Source organism: Pteropus alecto, unplaced genomic scaffold (genome assembly GCF_000325575.1).
Source record: "Pteropus alecto unplaced genomic scaffold, ASM32557v1 scaffold380, whole genome shotgun sequence".
NCBI lineage: Eukaryota > Metazoa > Chordata > Mammalia > Chiroptera > Pteropodidae > Pteropus > Pteropus alecto.
The window spans coordinates 311,255-319,226 of NW_006430090.1; the positions used below are offsets into that span (position 1 = coordinate 311,255).

At 50.5% G+C, this 7,972-nt stretch overlaps 1 pseudogene; it reads left to right on the forward strand.

The window, feature by feature from the left end:
* The first annotated feature begins 26 nt into the window (after positions 1 to 26).
* LOC102891894 lies at positions 27 to 7,125 on the forward strand (annotated as a pseudogene).
* Positions 7,126 to 7,972: the final 847 nt, after the last annotated feature.

A 7,972-nucleotide genomic window follows, 5' to 3' on the forward strand; every position in this document is an offset into this window, starting at 1 on the left:
GTGCGCGCGCCGCTCCCGTCCTGCAGCCCGGATCCCGGCGTCCGGGCCGGTGAGGCTCTGGCGGGCGACATCCGGGGTGACGGGCTGCGGGAGAGTGTCACAGGCAGAAGGGACGGCCGCGTGAAGACGTGGGAGTGTCCGAGCCCAGAGGCTCCGGGAACTTGGGGTCCGTCTTACATGTGCGGGGAACAGAGAGCGTGAGGCCGAGTGGCACGTGGAATAGCAGGCTGGGGCTGTCCCTTGCCGTGATAACTCTAGAAGCCCCGGAGAGTTTTAAACAAAGGGACACGATCTGCATTTGTGTCCTAAAAACGTCTCAAAGGCCCTTCAAAGGAAGAACAAACGAAAGGGGTGAAATGGGTTCATTGAGTCGCTGGGTTGTTGGTCGAATCATTGTTTAAGATCACACGGCTGGTCATTGGACACTGAACGCTGAGGCGCACAGGTTAGACAGCCAGCGCGAGGTCACCAGGCTCCAGGGCCAGGAAAGGTCACAAGGAGGCATGAGCCCTTCAGACACTACCATGGACTGATTTCTTTAAGGCTTCTCTCTTCACACAGGCTCCCTTGGCTGCAGAAGTGCTTATGGAACCCCACGGGGAAGTGAAGGGTGGCCCAGAACCTCAGTGGCCTTGATCTTCACCCACATTTTCTCTGGATTGTTTGTTCCTGGGAGTCTTTTTTTAAATTTTATTTTAGATTATAGTTGATGTAAATATTATATTAGTTTCAGATGTTTGCAGCATAGTGATTTAACATTTATATATCCACCTTGGAGTCTGAAGGGCCGTTCCTCCTGACCTTGGATTTGGAGACCTTGGAGAAAGCCCCAGCCTAGAGTTGTGAGTCCACATCAGGCTTTATTTAGAGGTGTTCCCTTTGCAACCAGTGCAAAAAGCATGGCGGGTCATACCAGGAACTGATATCAAGGTGTGCAGATGCTCAAAGGTAACCGAGCTGGACGTGTTCAAGAAGCCTCAGGTCTCGTTTTTTCACGTGGGAACCAACAGCGAGGGTGCCTGAGAACTTGGGCGCCTATTCTGGAGGTAACTGGAGGTTTAGCTCAGAGGAGGGAGGCGATGTTAAAAGGTCTTACCAGCCTCCATGTGGCTGTAGGGAGGCTGCAGATTGTGCGGTGTGGCAGGAGAACGTAAGATCGGGCTGCGGGCTACTAGTAACTCCAGGTGAGGCATAATGGACCGGAATGGTGGCTTCGGAAAAATGGTTGGATCCTGGATGCTTGTTTTAAAAAGGAGCAACTAGATTTTCTAATGTGGACAGGGAAAGAATGAAATACAGGATTCGGGGATGATCCCTGTGTTCGGCATCTGTAGGAATAGGTGCCATCATCCGAGCTGAGGAAGATTATAGTAGGAGATGTGTTCACTGAGGCTGCCAAGAGCTTTATTTTGGCCATGTTAAGAGTCTGAGGTGTTTCTCAGACCACTGAGTGGAGGCATGAATTGGGAAGCTGGACACAGGTCTGCAAATCTGGGAAGGGTTCTCCGTAGAAACATCCAAAATGTTCTGGTGTGGACCCAGGTGAGCGAGCTGTGGTCACACTTAGGAATGGTAATCTGCAGATTATGGTGGCAAAACTATTAGGGAGCCAGGTAGGGGAGGGTGGGGTCTGTGAACTAGGTGTCTTGCTTGAGTACCTGGGTGATGTTTGGGGCTTCACAAACACGGGTGAGGCAATTAAGTGGCCATGAAGGGAAGACACGCGGAGGACAGGCTAGTCTAGCAGGTGACCAGGGCTTCCAAGTGAAGAATGGATATGAGGTGGAAGCAGAGGCCTAGGAATAATTGAAGCAAGATGACGCCTAGGCCAGAACTGGTGCTTATTCTCCGTGCTATGCGCCCACCAGAATTTTGTGACAGTTTTGATGGGGCCCGGGGGGTTTCATCCATCCTGGAGGATCAGGTCAAGGGCACGTACCGTCATCTGTGAGAGTCACTGGGCGTGGGGTGGGTGAGCAGTAGGGCCGAGCTTTGAATGAGTTTAGGCAAACAGGAAGTCCGGACTGCTGAGGGCTGGCAGGTGCAGCACAGAAGTGGCGGAGAGGCGTGGGCGTCTGAGACCACCGTGATTCTGGCTGGCCAAGCCCGAGGCAAGGGACCGCGTCAGACAGGGAGACTTCTGTGGAAATGGCTGGAGCTGCGGCCCTAGCGGGTGCAGTGGGGAGTCTGTGGTAATATGAGATCGCGGTTGAACTCACCCAGCACACTCTGGCTGTTTTCTGCCAGGCTGTAGTGTGAGGCCTCGCGTCAGTCCCGCTGTTACGTGCTGCCTTTACATCTGCTGAAACCTGGAGGGCCTGAAATGGCCCGAATGCAAGTTCCCTCCCGCACTGTGCGCCTTCGGATAAGTTTGACTATGAAGCGATCTCTTTTTACCAAGGATACCAGACCCATTTCCTCTTTCGCCCTTTTTTTTTTTTTAAATTAGGTTTTAGTCCTCTACCAGCCCATGGACTTACTCAGATCAACCAGTTCCATCCTCCTGCTGGGACCCAGGGGCGCCTCGCCCTCCCGATACTGCAAAGCGCACTTCTACAGCCCCTGGCTGTTCGCTGATTTCCGTAGTACAGCCCCCACGTGTTACCCCCACCCCACGGGTCTGAATATATGTGATTGATTAAACTGCTGTTAGTGTCATCGGTCCAGTGTCCAGTGTCGTATGTTTGGCTGTCTACATAACCCTGCGATAGGATCTCACCCTCAGCAGTTGCCTGGGGGGAGGAGGTCATTCTATTACCTATAAAGTGGGGGGCAGGGAGAGGCTATGGAGTGGGGCAGTGAAGTGTCGGTGGCCTTGGGCATGTGGTCGCGCTGAGCGTGTCCTCTTAAGTATTGTGTGCATTTGGAGCGGGAGTGTGCCTGACACCGCCAGGTCCCTCCTATTGGCACTTTCGTGATCTTGGCTGTACTGGCGAATAGTCCGCTGGGAGCTGGAAGAATCTTCTGTGCTGGGCCCAGAGCCCAGAAATCTGTTTGTTCTTCATGAGAGCGCAGTGTCTGTCATTGGCACGAGGGCCCGCGTTTTCCTCTGAGTTGAGGAGCTGGGGAGAATGGGCATGGGCCATTAGATGGGAGGAGGAATTGTAGGTCCTTAGGAAGGAGCCGTTTGTGGTTTCATCTGTCCCCATCATGCCAGGGCAGTGTGACCTTTGAGGACGTGGCCGTGTACTTCTCCTGGGAGGAATGGGATCTCCTTGATGAGGCTCAGAGACGCCTGCACCAAGATGTGATGCTGGAGAACTTGGCACTTATGACCTCCCTGGGTAAGATCCTCACACCCTCCTCTGTGCCCTGAGCTGGTCTTTGCCCTTCCCTTTACCCCAGAGACAAGTCTGTCCTTTTCACATGGGACCCCGGCACCGCATGCTCCTCCAGGGCCCCGGGTAAGTGCGTGGTTGGCTGGGCTGAGGTGTGTGCACGGCTCTCTCTTGAACGTGCCCAACACCCGCTACCCCAAGCCTCCCATGAAAGATCCCAGCGTCAGTTGTCTTGCGGTCACCGCTGTGGATCCCACCTTGCCTGCTGTCCCCTTAGCCAGGCAGGTTTGTGCAGATCCAAAGCCACTCCCTGCCCAAGGTTTACTTCTTGCTGCGTGCCTGCCTGTGCCAAGAGTTGTCGCCCATTCCTGTTACGTTGTCACTTCATTCCCGTTACGTTGTCACTGGGATGTTCTCGTAGACCCTCCTCAGTGGCTCTGTAGTGGTTAGTTTTCTTGCTCGGTCTGTCATGTGCTGAGTTGTTCCTGGCTGCACACCTCCTAACCGTCCCTTAGCACGTGCATCACGCGGGGGCCATGTCATTGCTCGTCTTGGGGGTGCGGCGGGGAGTCCTCAGTGGTCCACAGAATGGCTGTGAGTTCGCCCACAGCAAGATGGGCTCAGAGGGAGCCTGGTCCTGAGGAGTAGCACCCTGGGGGCGGGGGGGCGTGATGTCAGGGTGGCGTTACCACCGTACCAGAAACCTATTCTGTTTGACTCTGATTTTGGTTCCAAAACCAAAGGCTGCATTCCATTTCTGCCTTTCCATGTCCATTCGTGACACTTCGCCAACTGACAGTTCTGCATGTCGCCTCTCCTCTTAACGTCCGGCCCGCGGGCTGATTCTCACATCTCTGGCCTCCGCGTCGCACGGTTCGTTTGTAGCCAGCAGTGCTCTCCAGCGCTGACCTCTGCTGCCGTCACGATGTGCGCGCGTAGACGGTCATCGAGCGCCAGCTGCTCTGGTGCCATCGGCTGTTCCTGAGCCCGGATACACCCTTCTGCACAGCAGTAGTGGGTCCGCTGCAGACAGGATCCTGCCGAACGTTCTCACAAGAACGAGAAGGAGCCCCTGCGCTCCCCTCTGAATTCCGCCCGCATTTTGTGCTCTTTCTAGCCTGGTACTTTTTTACCCATTGTTATGGTGTCAACCCCCAGCAGACAAGTCTGGCTAAAATTTGTTTACAGAGAAGTGAGTTGTGAACCTGCCTCTCCTCCCTGTGCTGCACTGCATGGTGTCACCTTTGCTTCACGAGGCTTCCCACATTCTGTCACCTCATAGCCCAGTACTGCCAAGTGCTACTAAGGAATCCTCAACCTGAACCCAGCTCCTCGCTTCTGTAAACGATCCTCAGACTTATTCCTGGTCGTGTCAAACACAGACTGGCGTGCAGGCTGCCCCCTCCTACCTCAGACAGCGTGCACTTTACCATATTTCTTTTCTTTCAGGTTGGTGGTGTGGGGCAGAGGACGAGGCACCTGAGCAGAGCATTTCTGTAGGAAGAATGTCACAGGTCAGGATTTCTGAAGCAGGTCTGTCTTCCCAGATGGCCCACCCATGTGGGAGGTGTACCCCCATGTTGAAAGACATTTTGTACTTGGCTGAGCATCAGGGAACACATACTGGACGGAAGCTGTGCAGGCTTGTCCTTCGTGGGAAGCAGTTACATTTCGGGGCAGACCTCCCTCAGCACCAGATACAGAACATTGGAGAGAAGCCTCTCGGGATCAGTGACTGCAGAGCTCCTGTTTCTGGGAAGCCCTTTACCTGCTGGGAGGTTGGGAAGCACTTCCCGGCCACTTCAGGACCTCTCCAGGTACAAGCCACTAACACTGAAGAAAATCCGAACACTGGAACCAAGTGTCTGGCAGCCTTTCCGAGGCAGAAAACTCATCGCAGCCCTCAAGAATGCACGAAAGTTCTCAGGTACAAACACACACTTGTTCATCACAAGAGAGTCCTCAGTAGAGAAAGATGTTACGTGTGCAGCGAATGTGGGAAAGCCTTTAGCCAAAGTTACAGCCTCAACAGACATTGGAGAGTTCACTCGGAAGAAAGGCCTCATGAGTGCAGTGAATGTGGGAAGTCCTTTAGCAAAAGCTGTACTCTCAGTAACCATCAGAGAGTTCACACTGGAGAAAGGCCTTATGATGTAATGAATTTGGGAAAACTTTTACTCATAGCTCTAACCTCATGAAACACCAGAGAGTCCACACTGCAGAAAGGCCTTATAAGTGCAAGGAATGTGGGAAATTCTTTAACTACAGGTCGATTCTCTTAGAACACCAAAGAGTTCACACTGGAGAAAGGCCTTATGAGTGCAGTCAGTGTGGGAAATCTTTTAGCCAAAGATCCCACCTCAATAACCATGGGAGAATTCACACTGGAGAAAGGCCGTATGAGTGCTGTGCATGTGGCAGGTCCTTTAGCCATAGCTCTAGCCTCATTAAACACCAGGTAGTTCACAGTGGAGAAAGGCCTTATGAGTGCAGCGAATGTGGGAAGTTATTTAGTAACAAGTCCAACCTCAATAAACATTGGCGAGTTCACACTGGAGTAAGGCCTTATGAGTGCAGCGAATGTGGGAAGTTATTTAGTAACAAGTCCAACCTCAATAAACATTGGCGAGTTCACACTGGAGAAAGACCTTATGAGTGCTGCGAATGTGGGAAATCTTTTAGCCAAAGCTCTAGTCTCATTCAACACCAGAAGGTACACACTAGGTGATGGTCTTATGAGTGATATTATGAACTGAATGTCTATGTTCCCCCAAATTCATACGTTGGAATCCCGTCCCCCAATGTGATTACGAGTTGAGGTCTTTGGGAGGTGATTGGAACGTAAATGGGTCATGAAGGTAGAACCCTCATGAATGGGATTCGTTTCCTTGCAAGAGTCAGGCAAGAGCTTGCTCTTTTCTGCTGTTTAAGGCCCTTTGAGAGAAGATGTCACTGTGAATCAGGAAGTAGGTTCTCACTAGACACGACCTGACCATATGGGGACCATGCTGTCAGACGTCTAGCCTTGAGAAGTGGGAGAAATACATTTCTGTTGTTTATAGGCCCCCAAGTTTATATTATTTTATAGCGGCCCAAGCTACGACAAATGTGCAGAATATGGATAATTCTTTAACCAAAGATGCAGTCTCATAAAAATCAGAGTTCACACTGGAACAAGGCCTTTATGAGTGTAGCGACTGTCATAGTTTCTTTAGTCAATCATCTGTCGTCATTCCACACTTTCGGTTCACACTGCAGAAAGGCTTTCAAATAGGGGACTCTGTGATATTTTTTTGCTTAGTATGATTACACTGGAGGAGAACCTTTGCAAGGCAGCCATAACCTGGCTTGTCTGAATGTCCACAGTGGGGTGATTATCCATGTGTTCAAGCTACTTGGAAAACATTCAGGCGCTGCACTGTGTTTTCTGATCTTCCCTGATAGACTTAAGTCATTGCCAGTTTCGGTGGCAGAAGTAATTTTGCCTCTGCTCTGCTGCCTGGCAGGTCCCCACAGTGTACATCAGTCACCACCCCACATGCTTAGGGAATCTGACCTCTGTGCTCTCTCATTGCTGATGGAAGTTACTGGTGATTGGGACACACAAGGGAGCCTCATTCCATGCTCTCTTACTGGGCTTCGATATGACCTAGTGTAGCCCAGAGGACCTGATCTGAGTTCTGGGTGGTGTCTTGTGAAGCAAGACTATGTTTCTTGGGAACATTGTTAGTCTTATGTGAGGCTTGTGATAAATCTTTGCAGCTTCAAAATCACCAACCCAGGAATTGTGCTACACGTTTTTCTGGTTTTTGCACTAATAAAGACCTTTTTGTTTAATTACCTTTAATGTTGGGTGTTCTTTTCATTTTGAGAGGCAGTTTGAAAGCAGAATTGAGCTCTGACGGCATGAAAGGAAGAACATATTTCATTAGTAACCAAACTTCATGTTTTAGAGAGGACAATGTAATTGCGAATGAATGAATGAATAAAAGCTCTCCACTTTTCTATCTTAATTTGCATTATGACCCAAAGCCTTTGTTATGGGCTGAGTGTGTACCCCAAAATTTATATGTCAAAGTTCTAACCCCCAATACCTCAAAATGTGACTTCAGTTGGACATAACAGCTTTAAAGAGATATTAAGTTAAAATGAAGTCATTAGGGTACATTCTTAAGCAATATGGATGGTGTCCTTAGAAGAAGAGAGAACACAGATATGCACAGAAGGGAAACCACCACTGCAAGCCAAGGAGAGGCCTCGGAGGAAACCTACCCTGCTGACAACTTATTCTCAGATTTCTAGACTCCACATTTGTGGGAAAATGAACCTCTGTTGTCTAAGCCATTCTGTTGGCAGTACTTTGTTACGACAGTTATAGCCAACTAACAGCCCCCTGGACTTTGTGGTCTGGATGCCAGGATTTTTTGTGGGCACAGAGGGAGCAGCTGTGACAACCTCCAGTGCTTGTCCACGGTTTAGATAATGCCAGGTACAGTCGAGTGGAATATCTCCCCCAGGTCCTATGAAGGAGCCATGTGCCCTGATGTACAGAAATCACTTGTAACAATACGGGGGAACCATAACTGGTAATCCATAAGACTGGATAAATAGGGGCTGGAGGAGACCCAGCCATCACCATGGGATATGCTGCCTCTAAAAGTACATGCACAAATATTCCACTGGCTGTGCAGCAT